The sequence below is a fragment of the Arachis hypogaea genome, chromosome 13 (genome assembly GCF_003086295.3).
Source record: "Arachis hypogaea cultivar Tifrunner chromosome 13, arahy.Tifrunner.gnm2.J5K5, whole genome shotgun sequence".
Lineage (NCBI taxonomy): Eukaryota > Viridiplantae > Streptophyta > Magnoliopsida > Fabales > Fabaceae > Arachis > Arachis hypogaea.
The window spans coordinates 118,065,211-118,082,129 of record NC_092048.1 but is presented as its reverse complement, the minus strand read 5'-3'; the positions used below and the strand labels follow the sequence as shown (position 1 = coordinate 118,082,129).

At 40.4% G+C, this 16,919-nt stretch overlaps 1 non-coding gene across 1 annotated transcript; it reads right to left on the bottom strand.

Moving 5' to 3' along the window:
• Positions 1 to 6,290: 6,290 nt before the first annotated feature.
• LOC112739839 (small nucleolar RNA R71) lies at positions 6,291 to 6,394 on the bottom strand. Its single transcript, XR_003170775.1, has one exon. It is a non-coding gene; the product is annotated as a small nucleolar RNA R71 (small nucleolar RNA).
• Positions 6,395 to 16,919: the final 10,525 nt, after the last annotated feature.

Here is a 16,919-nt window from a genome sequence, read left to right as displayed (position 1 = left end):
CTGAAATATTTTAATATAAACAAATTAATATAAAAATAACAAAAAGATCAAAAAGGAAAAATACAAATATAAAAGATGAAAAGTATAATACCTCCTGAATTTAGGCCCAGTGCATCTCTTATCTTGGCAGGAGTTATGTAGATTTTTTCATAGCGCGTGTCCAAGAATCCATGATAGAGATCAAAGCAAAAAATCGATTCCCTCAAGAGCTTATGCAAGACATTCAATTCTGGGATATGTCTAATAAACCCCATTTTGAGGGTTTATCTTGTATCGATTTCAGGGGTTTTATCAATGATTCCACACGCTTTTCATATGAAAATACAAGACTTTGTGTTCCTTTCCTAACTTTTGCCTCATGGATGAAAACATGCTTATTTTGCACTAAATTAGATACATTTCTAATCTTCTCTTGATGCTGTTCGATGTCGTGGCCTGTGTGTTAAGTGGTTTCAGAATATAGGGCAGGGATGAACCGGAAGAGAGAAGGAGAATGGGCGCGAAGGAAAGGAGCATGAGAAATTGAGCTTTGGAAACTTCAGCAAGGGCGCGTGCGCGTACTTGGCGCGCCCGCGTGGATTGCGCAGCTAGAAGTCAAAGCCAGAAGCCAAGCCACGAGCCGGCTTGTGTAGCGGCTAGGCCATAACCCCCATGGGCGTGCACGTGTACGCTGCGCCTCCGCTCACATTGCAAGAGGCCCCAGTGGCGCGCACGCGTGCTTTACGCGTACGCGCCGATGCTCGAACATGATTTTTTTTAGAAGTCACGTGACCTGGGCGTGGAGACAGTTGGAGATCTCATTTTGGGGGAAGTGCCTTGGCGGGAAGAGCTTAAGAAGACCAAGGGTTGAAGGGTTAAGGACTTTTGGGCTCATTTTTAGATGGTTCTAGATTTTTTTGGTTATTGTTAGTTACACTCTTGGGTAGAGAGAGAGAGAGGGAGATTCCAAGCTCTCATTAGGGTTCATCTTCATCCATTTTCTGAATTTTCCATCACACTTTGGTGAGATCCATTGCAATTCTCAATTCATTTGTTCATGTTATAGATCTTCTTCTCCAATCTCAATTAGTGCTTGTAATTGCTCAATCCTCATAGATCCTAGATTCAACTTTGTAGTTTTGGATTTTTTTCAATTTCTTGAGAAGCTCATTCCATTGTTGTTCTTTGTTAATTGTTGTTAGTTCCTTGTGTTGAAGCACTTTCAATTCTACTTCCTTCTCATTTTTTTTACTATGCCTTTTTTCCTTGCTCATCAATTGTTTGATAAAATGCCAACATTAGTTATGGAGTAAAAGTTTCTTACTTGGCATAGGGTTTGAGTCATTAGAAAGAGTTGAATAGTTTATGTCAATTGTTGATTTGGAATTAGAAATTGCTAATTGACTTGGAGTGCACTAAAGCTAGATTTCCCTAAGGTGAAAACTAGGACTTGTGACTCAAGTTAGTTACTCTCATTTGACTTTCCTCTATACCTAGGGGTTAACTAAATGAAGCAAGGCCTAATTGTTGTCATCATTGACGGGACTATAAGGATAGAATTTCTAATGCCAACCCCAGGCCAAGTCTTCTAAAAATGGATTGCTTGTTTGCCATTTATTTTGCTAAACCTTCAAAAGAACCACAACAAGGCTTCCTAATCGATAAGATGCATGCTCTAGCAATTCCAAGGGAGGACGACTCGGGGGACTAGTACTCTCGGTTATAGATTGTAGGATTGTTTGATGCGAAGTTTGAATGTCGACTAGACTATACTCACGATTATATCCATTATTGAATTCTATATCGGCATGATAAATTTCATTTATCAAAATGGCGCCGTTGCCGAGGATATTGCTTAGTGTGCCATGTTATTGCTTAGAGTAGTTATGTGTGCATGCATATAGTTGTATTTTTTTGTGATTCTTTGTCCAAGTGACTAACCCCTCATTGTTACCATGAATTTTACTTCCCCTTCATTGCATGACGCGTTCACAACCAAATCCGAGCTTAGTCCCCTTTGATCCGGAAATAGAACGAACTTTGTTTCATATTAGACAAGCTCGGAAGCGGTTAAGGTTTGGACAAGGTGAAGAGGTTTTCACCACCTCAACCACCTTACTAAAAGTGAACATTGAACCGTCACTCAACGAAGGCAATAATCATTCTCCCATCAAAATCACTAACAATTCTTTTCTTGTTTTAGGTACTAACGCCATGGATGCTCCGATGAGAGTTACTATCAAGGAAGCGGGTGCACCGGATTATATCCTTCAACCCCTTCATGTAACTCACCCCAATTTGAATGCAAACTTTGAACTCAAGACCGCTTTGATCAACCTCCTACCTAAATTTCATGGGTTTCCCGCACAAGACCCTATTCGACATCTCAAGGACTTTCATCGTATATGCTCAACAACAAGACGGGAAGGATCCGATGAGGTTGTTATATGGTTGTTTGCTTTCCCTTTCTCTCTTGAGGACAAGGCTAAAGAATGGTTCTACACTTTATCTAGTGAAGTCACCTCCGATTGGGACTTGCTTAGACGAGGATTCTTGGATAAATTCTTGCCCCCGGAGAAGATGGATAGGCTAAGGAAGGAAATGTCTTGTATTGTACAAGGTGAAACGGAACCACTGTACGAGTATTGGGAACGGTTTTGTAAGCTATTAGACGCATGCCCTAATCACATGCTTGACACTCAAGTATTGCTTGGATACATATGTCAAGGGATGGAGAACAAGATAGAACCCTCTTGGACACCTCTAGCAATGGTTCTTTGTCTAAATATAAAACAGCGGAGGAGGCATGGCAACTTATCATTGACTTAGCCGAATCCAATCAACATATGAGACGAAGAGTCAACCACCCAAGAACCGTGAATGAGGTATCCACTAGTAGTGAAACCATCGCTCTAACCAAATCCTTGAGCGAAATGACATCCGTCTTGAGGCAACTCCAATTGAGCCAACAACAACCACAACAACCTCAACCTCAACCTCAACCTCAACCATATCAACAACACTCTCCCCCCCCCCCTTGATGCCAAGGCATCTTAGGCTAGTTTCACTAGCATTTTTCTGTTAGTTTTAGTTGTTTTATGCATTTTCTTGAGCTTAAAGTAACCAAAAATGGTTAAATGAAGAACAAAGCAATGAACCATCCAAACAGTATGATTTTAATGCAAATTCCATGAGTTTTAGTTATATTACTTGAATGCTATGAATGGAAGATCTCTCATGAAATGTTGCAAGACTTTGATGCAATTGTTTGGATGATTTCAGGGAAGAAGAGGCTAAGCAAGGAAGCAACAAAATCAATAAAGGAAGCTTGAATATCACATGTGGAGTTTAAGTTCCAGTTTAAGCCTAAACTGGAGCTTAAACGCCAGAATCATGAAGGCTAAGAAATGCTGGAATTGAAGTTTAACCTCCAGTTTAACCTTAAACTGGAGGTTAAACGCCAGAATGAAAGACTCACCAAAGAAGCATTTCCACGTTTAACCTCCAGTTTAACCTTAAACTGGAGGTTAAACGCCAGAATGAGAATGCCACTCAGGAAGGAGTTCCACGTTTAACCTCCAGTTTAACCTTAAACTGGAGGTTAAACTCCAGAATGGGAAAAGCACCAGGGAGCCATTTCCACGTTTAAGCTCCAGTTTGACCTCAAACTGGAGCTTAAACGTGTTCGACCAAGTTTTCCCCTCCAGGGTTGCTCTCTCCATTTCCACGGTTAAGCTCCAGTTTGACCTCAAACTGGAGCTTAAACGTGTTCGACTCCTCCAGGGCTACCCTTCTAAGCTTCCACGTTTAACCTCCAGTTTAACCTTAAACTGGAGGTTAAACGTGTTCGACCTCCAGGATGCCTCCTTCCATTTCCACGTTTAACCTCCAGTTTAACCTTAAACTGGAGGTTAAACGTGTTCGACCTCCATGGCTGCCCTTCCTATCTCCACGTTTAAGCTTCAGTTTAACCTTAAACTGAAGCTTAAACGTGTTCGACTACATGACTCTCCAGGGCTGCCTTCTTCCATTTCCACATTTAAGCTTCAGTTTAACCTTAAACTGAAGCTTAAACGTGCTTCTACAAAAGGCCTCACTGGAAGTGTCTGGCGTTTAAGCTGCAGTTTAAGCTTAAACTGCAACTTAAACGCCACTCTTGGAAAAGGTTTCTGGGCCAAAAATATTTCTGTTTAAGCTAGTCTTTGAGCACAAACATTAACTTAAACTTACTCTGGTATGAAACCCAATTGAATATCATGGTTTATGGGATTGGGCCTGAAGGATTGATGAGTTTGAAATTTCAATTTATTGAGTCATGTGTCATTATTTGATTATCACTAAGTTGGCTCAATGAATGTTACAGAATTTGGATCAGCAACCTCATCAAGATTATGGATCATAAACCCAAGGCAAAAGGAAAGCAGGGAGAGGCCTCAAAGCCCAAGAAACACAACAGAAGCTCAATATAGAAAGTGTATAAATAGGATAGAATTTAAGTTAGAAGGGACTTTTACCTTTTACTTTGGATTTTTAGCTAGTTTTCATATCTTTGTAGTTGAATTAAGAGCTATGACTCACTAAACCCCTTTCATTGGGTTAGGGAGCTCTATTGTAATTCAATGAATCAATAATAGTTTATCTTCTTCTTCAATCTTTTCTCTTGAATTTTGTTAGAAAGCTTCTCGTTCTAATTCTATTGGGTAGTTGTCTTGGGAAAGAAACTACCCATAATTGGAATCCTTCGGAACCTTGGGAAAGGAATGGAGGATTCATGCTAGAGAAGCTTTCTCACAGTGAATTGGATTGGGGTTTGGATGGATATTGTGACATGTAATCCTACCAAATTGTGGTTCATGAAACTGTGTGGTATAATCAGTGATCGAGCATCATCTCTTCTTATGAACATTTAAACCAAGGGATTGGGAATTTGTTTGTTTTTAGAGAGAATTGGTGAGCCAAGGGATTGGGATCCAATCATATAAGATTGCCAAGCAAAATTCAATGAACGCATTGGTTGAGGAAGTGATATACATGTTTTGATTCGGAGATCTCAATATCTCCTAACACCCAATGAATTCCCCATTTCTGATTTCCAATTTCTATTTACATTCTGCAACTCAATTCTTGCAATCACCCCCATTCCCTTTTAATTTCAGCAATTTAGCTTCTGCTCTTTAATTTATGCAATTTAAGATTCCGCCATTTCAATTTCTTGTCATTTACTTTTCCTGCCAATTTTACATTCCGCAATTCTCATCTAAATCTTGATTCAGCTCAACTAGAACACACTTCTAATCCGAATTGCTCACTCAACCAATCCTTGTGGGATTCGACCTCACTCTATTGTGAGTTTTTACTTGACGATAACCGGTGCACTTGCCGGAAGGAATTTTGCCGATCGTGCAATTTCCTAAATCGTAGCATAACAAGTTTATGCGCATCAAGTTTATGGCGCCGTTGCCGGGGATTGGTTTTCGATTGACAATTCTCCAATTGGAAGCTAACTAGATTGAGCAATTTTCTCTTGCTTTGTTAATTCTGTTCAAGTTACTTGTTGAATTTTAATTTCTGCACTCAGTTACATGCTTTCTTTCTTTATGCCTTTAAATTCAAGCAACTAACTCACTGACTCACTAACTGTTTGAATTAATTCCTCAATTGCTCTAACCATACTCTTCCATTAACCAAGAGTATTTCACTTGTTTGTTGCCTGTGCTGTGTTCTTGTATGACAGGTAGGAGAGGAGAGACATCAACTCCTCCATATACCGAACCAGAGAGGACCCTTCATAGACTGAGAAGGGAAGCAAGAGGGAAGAGAGTACTGGGAGAAGAGGAATCTGAAGGAGAATCTGAGGACAATTTTGAGGAAGCTCTAGACCTCAACATAGAGAGAGAAGTTCACAACCATGAGAGAGCTGATGGAAACAATGCTATTCCTGAGAGGAGGGTTCTTAGTTCATACATAAACCCAACCTCTGGGAATTGTGGTAGCAGCATTCAGAAACCACCCATTCAGGCCAACAATTTTGAGCTCAAACCACAGCTAATATCACTTGTGGAGAATCATTGTTCATTTGGTGGGAGTGCTAATGAAGATCCCAACCAACATCTCACAAAATTCTTGAGAATTTGTGACACTGTGAAGTCCAATGGAGTCCAGGAAGATGCCTATAAACTGCTTTTGTTCCCATTTTCACTTAGGGACAAAGCAGCTAAGTGGCTGGAATCATTCCCAAGGGGGAGTCTAACAACATGGGATGAGGTGGAAAGAAAGTTTCTGGCACGTTTCTACCCCCACAAAAGGTCAATAGGCTTCGATCTGAGGTTCAGACTTTTAGACAACAAGATGGTGAAACTCTCTACGAGGCATGGGAGAGATTCAATGATTTGACAAGGAAATGCCCACCAGACATGTTCCATGATTGGGTGCAATTGCATATTTTCTATGATGGACTCTCTTATGAATCAAGGAAGGCTGTAGACCATTCATCAGGAGGTTCATTGAACAGGAAAAAGACTGTGGAAGAAGCCATTGAAGTGATTGAGACAGTGGCTGAGAATGAGTACTACTATGCATCAGAAAGGCACAACACTAAGGGAGTCATGGAGCTGAACCATGTTGATACAATTCTAGCCCAAAACAAGGTGTTTGCCAAGCAACTAGCAGAGCTTACCAGGCAATTAGAAACAAAGCAAGTGGCTGCAATACACACACAAGATCAAGAGGAAGTAAGCATTGAAGGAGGTGATTGGGAAGAGGCCAACTATGTGGGAAACCAACAAAGGCAATCATATGATCCACACTCCAACACTTACAACCCAGGATGGAAAAATCACCCAAACTTTGGGTGGGGGAACCAACAAACCCAACCACAAAACCACAAACCTTACAACCACAACCAACATAACAATTCCACATATCAAAACTCCAACCAAAGATCATACCAAGCCACACAAAACACTTACTCACAACCACCATATTATGGCCAAAATAATCAACCTACCCAACCTAATCTGAACCAACAATTTCAAGATCAATTAAACCGGATAGAAGGAATGCTTGCAACCATGAGTCAAGACATAACCGAATTGAAAGCTTTTAAGGAAGAAGTAAACTCTAACCTGCAAAACCAAGGAGCTGCCATCCAGAAGCTAGAAAATCAAATTGTGTATTTGTCTAAGCAAACCCCTGGGACAAGCGCTTCTCATGCTGCCAAGGCTATTGCAAGGGAAGAATGTAAGGCCATAACCCTCAGAAGTGGAAAGAATCTAAAGGAGATCTCAAAGGAAACCACAGAGGATGAAGCAAAGGAAAAGGTGAAAGACAAAGAACAAGGACAATCTTTTACACCGTCTGCAACAAAAGAAAAAGAAAAAGAGGTCCTGAAGCCTTATACACCTAAAGCACCTTATCCTCAACGTTTGATGAAAAGTGAAAAGGATGGCCAATTCTCCCGGTTCTTGGAGATTTTCAAGAAGCTTCAAATCAACATTCCCTTTGCTGAGGCAATAGAGCAAATGCCACTATATGCAAAATTCTTAAAGGAATTGATGACCAAGAAGAGAAGCTGGAGAAATGAGGAAACTGTGTTGTTAACTGAAGAATGCAGTGCCATCATTCAGCACAAATTGCCTCAGAAATTGAAGGACCCAGGCAGTTTCCAAATCCCCTGCATTATAGGAGAAGTCATGGTAGAGAAGGCCTTGTGTGACTTAGGGGCCAGTATCAATTTGATGTCTCTAACAATGATGAGAAGAATGAAGATTGAAGAAGCCAAACCAACAAGAATGGCCCTCCAATTGGCAGATCGAACTTTTAAATTCCCTCATGGGATAGTTGAGGATTTGTTGGTGAAAGTGGGAGATTTTATATTTCCTGCTGATTTTGTGGTGTTAGATATGGAGGAAGAAGCCAAAGCTTCAATAATTCTGGGAAGACCCTTCCTGGCTACTGCTGGAGCCATCATAGATGTACAAAAGGGTGAACTCACTCTTAGACTACATGATGAGAAATTGGTGTTTAATGTATTCACGGCAATGAGCTATCCATCAGAATCACTAAGGGAATGCATGAGGGTGGATGTAGTGGACATTGCAGTACAAGAAACCTTTGAGGAAACAACAAAGGAAGTTGCAGAGGAGGAGTTCACCAAGGACATAGAAGTTAGTGACATCAAGGCTGCTGAAACAACCATGCCAAACATGCCAGAGATAGTGAAAGAAGAGAAGGAAGCACCAAAACCTGAGCTCAAAGCATTGCCCCCTAATCTCAAGTATGCATACTTGGGTAGTGATGAGAGTTATCCTGTTATCATTAGCTCTGCCCTGAGTCAAGAACAGGAAGAAGAATTGATTAAGGGTGCTACAAACTCATCAAGATGCCATTGGATGGACCCTAGCTGATTTGAAGGGGATAAGTTCATCAATATGCATGCATAAAATCTTGTTAGAAGAGGATGCTAGACCCTCCATCCAAGCTCAGAGAAGATTAAACCCCGTCATGAAAGAAGTGGTACAAAAGGAGGTCATGAAGTTATGGCAGGCAGGGGTAATCTACCCCATTTCTGATAGCCCATGGGTTAGTCCCATCCATGTAGTTCCCAAGAAGGGTGGCATAACTGTGGTGCCAAATGAGAGGAACGAACTCATACCCACAAGAACTGTCACTGGGTGGAGGATGTGCATAGACTATAGGAAGCTTAATGAAGCCACCAGAAAAGATCATTTCCCACTCCCATTCATGGATCAGATGCTTGAAAGGCTTGCCGGACATGCTTACTATTGCTTTTTGGATGGATATTCAGGCTACAACCAAATAGTAGTTGATCCTAGAGATCAAGAGAAAACATCATTTGTTTGTCCATATGGAGTTTTTGCTTATAGACGCATGCCCTTTGGATTGTGCAATGCACCTGCCACTTTCCAAAGATGCATGCTGTCCATCTTTTCGGACATGATTGAAAAATTTATTGAGGTCTTCATGGACGATTTTTCTGTGTTTGGAGATTCTTTTCCTAGCTGCCTACACCACCTTGCCTTGGTGCTAAAGAGGTGCCAAGAGACTAACCTAGTCTTAAACTGGGAAAAATGCCATTTCATGGTCACAGAAGGAATAGTCCTTCGCCACAAAATCTCTAATAGAGGCATTGAGGTGGACAGGGCTAAGGTGGAACTCATTGAAAAACTACCTCCACCAAGTAATGTCAAGGCAGTTAGGAGTTTTTTGGGACACGCTGGTTTTTACAGAAGGTTTATTAGAGACTTTTCTAAAATAGCCAAACCTTTGAGTAACTTGCTTGTCTCTGATACACCCTTTGTATTTGATAAAAATTGCATGCTAGCCTATGAACTTTTGAAGCAAAAACTTTCCTCTGCACTTATCATTGCCCCACCTGATTGGAACTTACCTTTTGAACTGATGTGTGATGCATCAGACCTTGCTATTGGGGCAGTGTTAGGACAAAGGAAAGACAATTTGGTACATGTGATTTATTATGCCAGTAAAGTCTTGAATGATAACCAAAGGAATTACACAACCACTGAAAAAGAACTCTTGGCAATAGTCTTTGCATTTGACAAATTTAGATCCTATCTCATTGGATCTAAAGTCATTGTCTTCACTGATCATTCAGCTTTAAAATACTTACTTGCTAAACAAGAATCCAAACCAAGACTTATTAGATGGGTTCTTTTGTTGCAGGAATTTGACATTGAAATCAAAGACAAGAAGGGTGTAGAGAACAAGGTGGCAGACCATTTATCAAGAATACCATGTGAAGAAGGAAGCGCACAAAGCACACATATAAATGAGTGCTTTCCTGATGAACAACTCATGGTAATTCACAAAGCACCCTGGTTTGCAGACATAGCAAACTTCAAGGCCACTGGGAGTTTACCGTTGGAATTTAACAAACATCAAAGGAAGAAATTGGTAAATGATGCCAAATACTTCATCTGGGACGAACCATACTTGTTCAAAAAATGTTCCGATGGCATACTCAGAAGATGCATATCAGAGGAAGAAGGAAGGGAAGTCTTATGGGACTGCCATGGCTCCACTTATGGAGGACATTTTGCAGGAGAAAGAACAGCAGCTAAGGTATTGCAGTGTGGTTTTTATTGGCCCACTATATTCAAAGATGCAAAGGAACTAGTGAAGCACTGCCATGAATGCCAGAAAGCGGGGAACCTGCCAAGAAGAAATGAAATGCCACAACAATTCATTCTGGAACTTGAATTGTTTGATGTATGGGGGATAGATTTCATGGGACCCTTTCCCTCCTCATATTCAAATAATTACATTCTTGTGGCAGTAGACTATGTCTCCAAATGGGTTGAAGCAATAGCAACCCCAACCAATGATAATAAGGTAGTCATGAACTTCCTCAGAAAACACATTTTTTGCCGTTTTGGGGTTCCAAGAGCAATCATCAGTGATGGAGGAAGCCACTTCTGCAACAAACCATTAGAGGCATTGCTTCTAAAATATGGAGTCAAACACAAGGTAGCCACACCATACCATCCACAGACAAGTGGGCAAGCCGAAATATCTAACAGAGAACTCAAAAGAATCCTGGAAAAGACTATGGGAACTTCAAGGAAGGACTGGTCGATTAAGCTGGATGATGCTCTTTGGGCATATAGGACAGCTTTCAAAACACCAATTGGAATGTCTCCTTTCCAACTAGTATATGGAAAAGCTTGCCATTTGCCACTGGAGTTGGAGCACAAGGCATACTGGGCCTTGAAACTTTTGAACTTGGACAGCAAAGCTGCTGGAGAAAGAAGGATGTTGCAAATCCAAGAGTTGGAAGAATTCAGAGCTGAAGCTTATGAGAATGCCAAAATTTACAAAGAAAGAGCAAAGAAGAAGCATGACAGCAACATAGCTCCAAGGAAATTTGAAGAAGGACAAAAAGTATTGCTCTACAATTCTAGGCTGAAGCTATTTCCAGGGAAGCTAAAGTCAAGGTGGTCTAGACCATTCCTTGTCACCAAGGTCTCCAATTATGGACAAGTAGAAATCATGGAAGAAAAGTCACAACGAACCTTCGTTGTGAACGGTCAAAGACTCAAACATTACTTGGGAGATGTGGAGGAGAAGGACAAGGTTAAATATCACCTCAACTGAGGAAGCTGACCGTCAAGCTAATGACGTTAAAGAAGCGCTTGTTGGGAGGCAACCCAACCTGAGGTGATACCCTTTTGCTGTTTCTTTTATTTGTTTCAATAAAAAGGGTGAAAGAGTTTCTGTGCATTGCAAAGAATTAAGTTTGGTGTTTCACACCAAACAATGAATTCGTGATCAATAATTCAAAGGGGAATGTGTGACTCTAAGTTTGGTGTTCCACCATAAAGATCAACTGAACACAACAACCTTTGAATTATATGAAAGGAACAACCATTCTAAGCAGTCACAGAAATGCTTAAAACCCTTAGTAGCAACTTCATTCCAAAGAGAACTCAAGGATTCAAAGCACAGAGAAGTAAGTGGGAGACTAAGTTTGGTGTTCACACACCAACTTAAGACTCAGATACTTACCCACACATAGTTGAGCTAACCACTCAAGTGCTTGAGAAGCAAGCAACTTCATCACTCTTTGCAGGAAAGGAAACAAGGATCTTAAAGCATGAAGCAACAATTTAGGAGAAGAAGGAGAAATCAAATTGGTTCCTAGCAACAAAGAGAAAAAGGAATTTCACAAGGTGGTATTGTTCCTTGATAATTCTTTAAAAAGGGCAAACAAAAGCATGCTTGTTCTAGTTTAAACTGTAAATGTTGAATCTTTCTGGAATATGAAGTATTTAGTATATTTGTCTGTTTATTTTCTTTGAATAAAGTGAATGCCTAGATATTTGGATATAACTTCACCATCTTAAACAAATGCTTGCCATGCTTGTTCTGTTTCCAAAAATAAAAGAAAAGTTTGAACAAAAGTGACTTAGCTCAATTAGTGACAAATCAAGTAGAATTAAGTGGTGGTATGCATGCTTGATTGTTAAGTCACATCACTGGAAATAGAGTGTAGAATTATCATTTTTTATGTAGAAATTGAAAACTGTCTATGGATCTTGATGAATAAATGTCTTTGGCCATAAAAAAAAGAAAGAAAAAGAAGAAGAAAAAGCCACTGAAAAAGGCAACCAAAAAGCAGAAAAATTGAGAAAATAAGCTAGGCACCAATGGTTTGAACTTCTGAGACAAATGCCTGTGGTGTTTTTGTATTAAGGATATGCTTGGATGAATAGGTTCTGAGGAGTGCTTCAACACTCGGTAACTTGGGTTAACTAACCCGGGATTATCAACCAAAAGTCCATTATCAAGAGCAACCTAAATACAAAACATTTAGTCACACAAAGAGGTGCTGGGCACCAATATCTCAAGAAGAAATGTGAACTAAAATGCCTAAAGTGGATAGGTGTAGTGCACTGATAAGAAAAAGAAAATGCCAAAGGCTTGTGCAACACATGACACTAAGCAAACAAGGAGCAAAGGAGCTCTAAGAAAAAGAAAAGAAAGACAAAGAAGAGAAAAGTGCCAAAGACATAAGAATAACAAGAGGCCATAGCAGTGTTTGATGGATGCAATGAAAAAGTGATAATCTTACCTGATAAGTATGAAAAAGTGATGCTGCAACTTTCTGCATAAAACCCTTCTGATGAACTTCAAATGATTGCTAATATAGCCAATGTAATTGCTTTCTGTTTCATACTTTCTTCTCAAATAACTCAGGACTTGCTTAGGGACAAGCAAGTATTAAGTTTGGTGTTGTGATGCCAAGGCATCTTAGGCTAGTTTCACTAGCATTTTTCTGTTAGTTTTAGTTGTTTTATGCATTTTCTTGAGCTTAAAGTAACCAAAAATGGTTAAATGAAGAACAAAGCAATGAACCATCCAAACAGTATGATTTTAATGCAAATTCCATGAGTTTTAGTTATATTACTTGAATGCTATGAATGGAAGATCTCTCATGAAATGTTGCAAGACTTTGATGCAATTGTTTGGATGATTTCAGGGAAGAAGAGGCTAAGCAAGGAAGCAACAAAATCAATAAAGGAAGCTTGAATATCACATGTGGAGTTTAAGTTCCAGTTTAAGCCTAAACTGGAGCTTAAACGCCAGAATCATGAAGGCTAAGAAATGCTGGAATTGAAGTTTAACCTCCAGTTTAACCTTAAACTGGAGGTTAAACGCCAGAATGAAAGACTCACCAAAGAAGCATTTCCACGTTTAACCTCCAGTTTAACCTTAAACTGGAGGTTAAACGCCAGAATGAGAATGCCACTCAGGAAGGAGTTCCACGTTTAACCTCCAGTTTAACCTTAAACTGGAGGTTAAACGCCAGAATGGGAAAAGCACCAGGGAGCCATTTCCACGTTTAAGCTCCAGTTTGACCTCAAACTGGAGCTTAAACGTGTTCGACCAAGTTTTCCCCTCCAGGGTTGCTCTCTCCATTTCCACGTTTAAGCTCCAGTTTGACCTCAAACTGGAGCTTAAACGTGTTCGACTCCTCCAGGGCTACCCTTCTAAGCTTCCACGTTTAACCTCCAGTTTAACCTTAAACTGGAGGTTAAACGTGTTCGACCTCCAGGATGCCTCCTTCCATTTCCACGTTTAACCTCCAGTTTAACCTTAAACTGGAGGTTAAACGTGTTCGACCTCCAGGGCTGCCCTTCCTATCTCCACGTTTAAGCTTCAGTTTAACCTTAAACTGAAGCTTAAACGTGTTCGACTACATGACTCTCCAGGGCTGCCTTCTTCCATTTCCACGTTTAAGCTTCAGTTTAACCTTAAACTGAAGCTTAAACGTGCTTCTACAAAAGGCCTCACTGGAAGTGTCTGGCGTTTAAGCTGCAGTTTAAGCTTAAACTGCAACTTAAACGCCACTCTTGGAAAAGGTTTCTGGGCCAAAAATATTTCTGTTTAAGCTAGTCTTTGAGCACAAACATTAACTTAAACTTACTCTGGTATGAAACCCAATTGAATATCATGGTTTATGGGATTGGGCCTGAAGGATTGATGAGTTTGAAATTTCAATTTATTGAGTCATGTGTCATTATTTGATTATCACTAAGTTGGCTCAATGAATGTTACAGAATTTGGATCAGCAACCTCATCAAGATTATGGATCATAAACCCAAGGCAAAAGGAAAGCAGGGAGAGGCCTCAAAGCCCAAGAAACACAACAGAAGCTCAATATAGAAAGTGTATAAATAGGATAGAATTTAAGTTAGAAGGGACTTTTACCTTTTACTTTGGATTTTTAGCTAGTTTTCATATCTTTGTAGTTGAATTAAGAGCTATGACTCACTAAACCCCTTTCATTGGGTTAGGGAGCTCTATTGTAATTCAATGAATCAATAATAGTTTATCTTCTTCTTCAATCTTTTCTCTTGAATTTTGTTAGAAAGCTTCTCGTTCTAATTCTATTGGGTAGTTGTCTTGGGAAAGAAACTACCCATAATTGGAATCCTTCGGAACCTTGGGAAAGGAATGGAGGATTCATGCTAGAGAAGCTTTCTCACAGTGAATTGGATTGGGGTTTGGATGGATATTGTGACATGTAATCCTACCAAATTGTGGTTCATGAAACTGTGTGGTATAATCAGTGATCGAGCATCATCTCTTCTTATGAACATTTAAACCAAGGGATTGGGAATTTGTTTGTTTTTAGAGAGAATTGGTGAGCCAAGGGATTGGGATCCAATCATATAAGATTGCCAAGCAAAATTCAATGAATGCATTGGTTGAGGAAGAGATATACATGTTTTGATTCGGAGATCTCAATATCTCCTAACACCCAATGAATTCCCCATTTCTGATTTCCAATTTCTATTTACATTCTGCAACTCAATTCTTGCAATCACCCCCATTCCCTTTTAATTTCAGCAATTTAGCTTCTGCTCTTTAATTCATGCAATTTAAGATTCCGCCATTTCAATTTCTTGTCATTTACTTTTCCCGCCAATTTTACATTCCGCAATTCTCATCTAAATCTTGATTCAGCTCAACTAGAACACACTTCTAATCCGAATTGCTCACTCAACCAATCCTTGTGGGATTCGACCTCACTCTATTGTGAGTTTTTACTTGACGATAACCGGTGCACTTGCCGGAAGGAATTTTGCCGATCGTGCAATTTCCTAAATCGTAGCATAACAAGTTTATGCGCATCACCCCTCAACAACACAATCAACAATTGGTCCCTCAAAAAGTGTGTGGCATTTGTTCTTGCTATTCCCACTACACGGATGAGTGCCCAAGCCTTCAAGAGGACAACACTTTGGCGGCTACCCACAATTTCTATGACCGCCCAAATCAAGGGTACGACCAAGGCGGTAATCCTAACCAAGGGCACCCTTATCAAGGAGGAAGCTACAATCAAGGGAGTGGGTACCACAATCAAAATTGGAGAGACAATCATCAACAAGGAAATAGGGACAACAACAACAATGGAGGAGGTCAAAGATGGAACAACAATTCACAAAACCGGCCACCATACAACCAAAACAACCCACCATACAACCAACAAAACCAACAAAGAAACTACCAAACATACCAACCACCACATCAAAGACAACCACCCAACCAATCACAAGCTCCTCAACTCACATATCCAACCGCCCCCTCCAACCAAGATGAAACACTCCGGACCATCATCCAAGGCCAAAAGGAACTACAAAACACACTTGCTTCTAGTCTCACCGGCCTCACCTCTACACTACAAGCTCTTCTTGCACGAATGGACACATCATCAAATTCCACTCCTCAACCCCCAATCCAAAGCGTCATTCCCTCTCAACCTCAACCCAATCCTAAGGGGGGCATCAATGCCATCACCCTGAGATCCGGAACACAATTAAAAGAGAAGAGAGCAAAGGATTCAAATCCCATCACAATCACTCAGGAGGAGGAGAGAATAGATATAGAAGAGGTAGTGGAAAAAGAGACACCACAAGTCATAGTTGAGGATGAAACTCAACCAACAAAAGAGACCCCCAAGACCAAGAGAACCTTGGAAGAAGAAATTGCTCAACCACTCCCATTTCCAACACTTGCAAAGAAAGCTAGGAAGCGTATAGAACTCGACCCCAAAATGGTAGAAATGTTCAAGAAAGTTGAGGTAACCATCCCCCTATTTGATGCTATCCATCAAGTTCCTAGATATGCAAAATTCCTTAAAGATCTATGCATGAACAAGGATAGAATTCTTGAATTGGAAACCATCCCATTGGGGAGTTCTATTTCCGCTTTAATGGGAGCATTGCCCGAGAAGTGTGATGATCCGGGCCCTTGTATGGTCACTTGCACCGTCAATGGAGTTCAATTCGTAGATTGTATGTGTGACCTTGGAGCATGTGTTAGCATCATGCCTCTCTCCGTCTGCCGGGTATTGAAGTTACCACCACTAAAAAGGTTGACGGCGAGATTTGTCCTAGCGGATAAAAGCATAATAACCGTGACGGGTGTTGTGGAAGATGTATTGGTGAATATCAAAGGGTTGGTATTTCTGATTGACTTCTATGTCCTTGAAATGCCATCAAGTGAAACCGAGAGAGCATCATCCATCCTACTTGGAAGACAATTTTTGAGAACTTCTAGATTTAAGCTAGATGCTTACTCGGGAACATACTCATTTGAGATAGATGGGAGAGTCGTGAGTTTTAGCCTAGAAGAAGCAATGAAGCATCCACCGGAAAATCACTCTCTATTCCGGTGTGACCCAATTGACAACATTGTTGCCAAAGTGCACCTTGCAAAGTTAGATGAGAAGTATATGATTGAAGAGGCAAATGAAGATCCAAGCAAATTAAACACCACACACCATACAAACCATCCGGAAATCCAAACATCAAATCATGACAAAAAGATGGAATTGAAGCCACTACCTCCCCACCTAAGGTACTCATATCTTGATGAAGCCCAAAAGCTCCCCG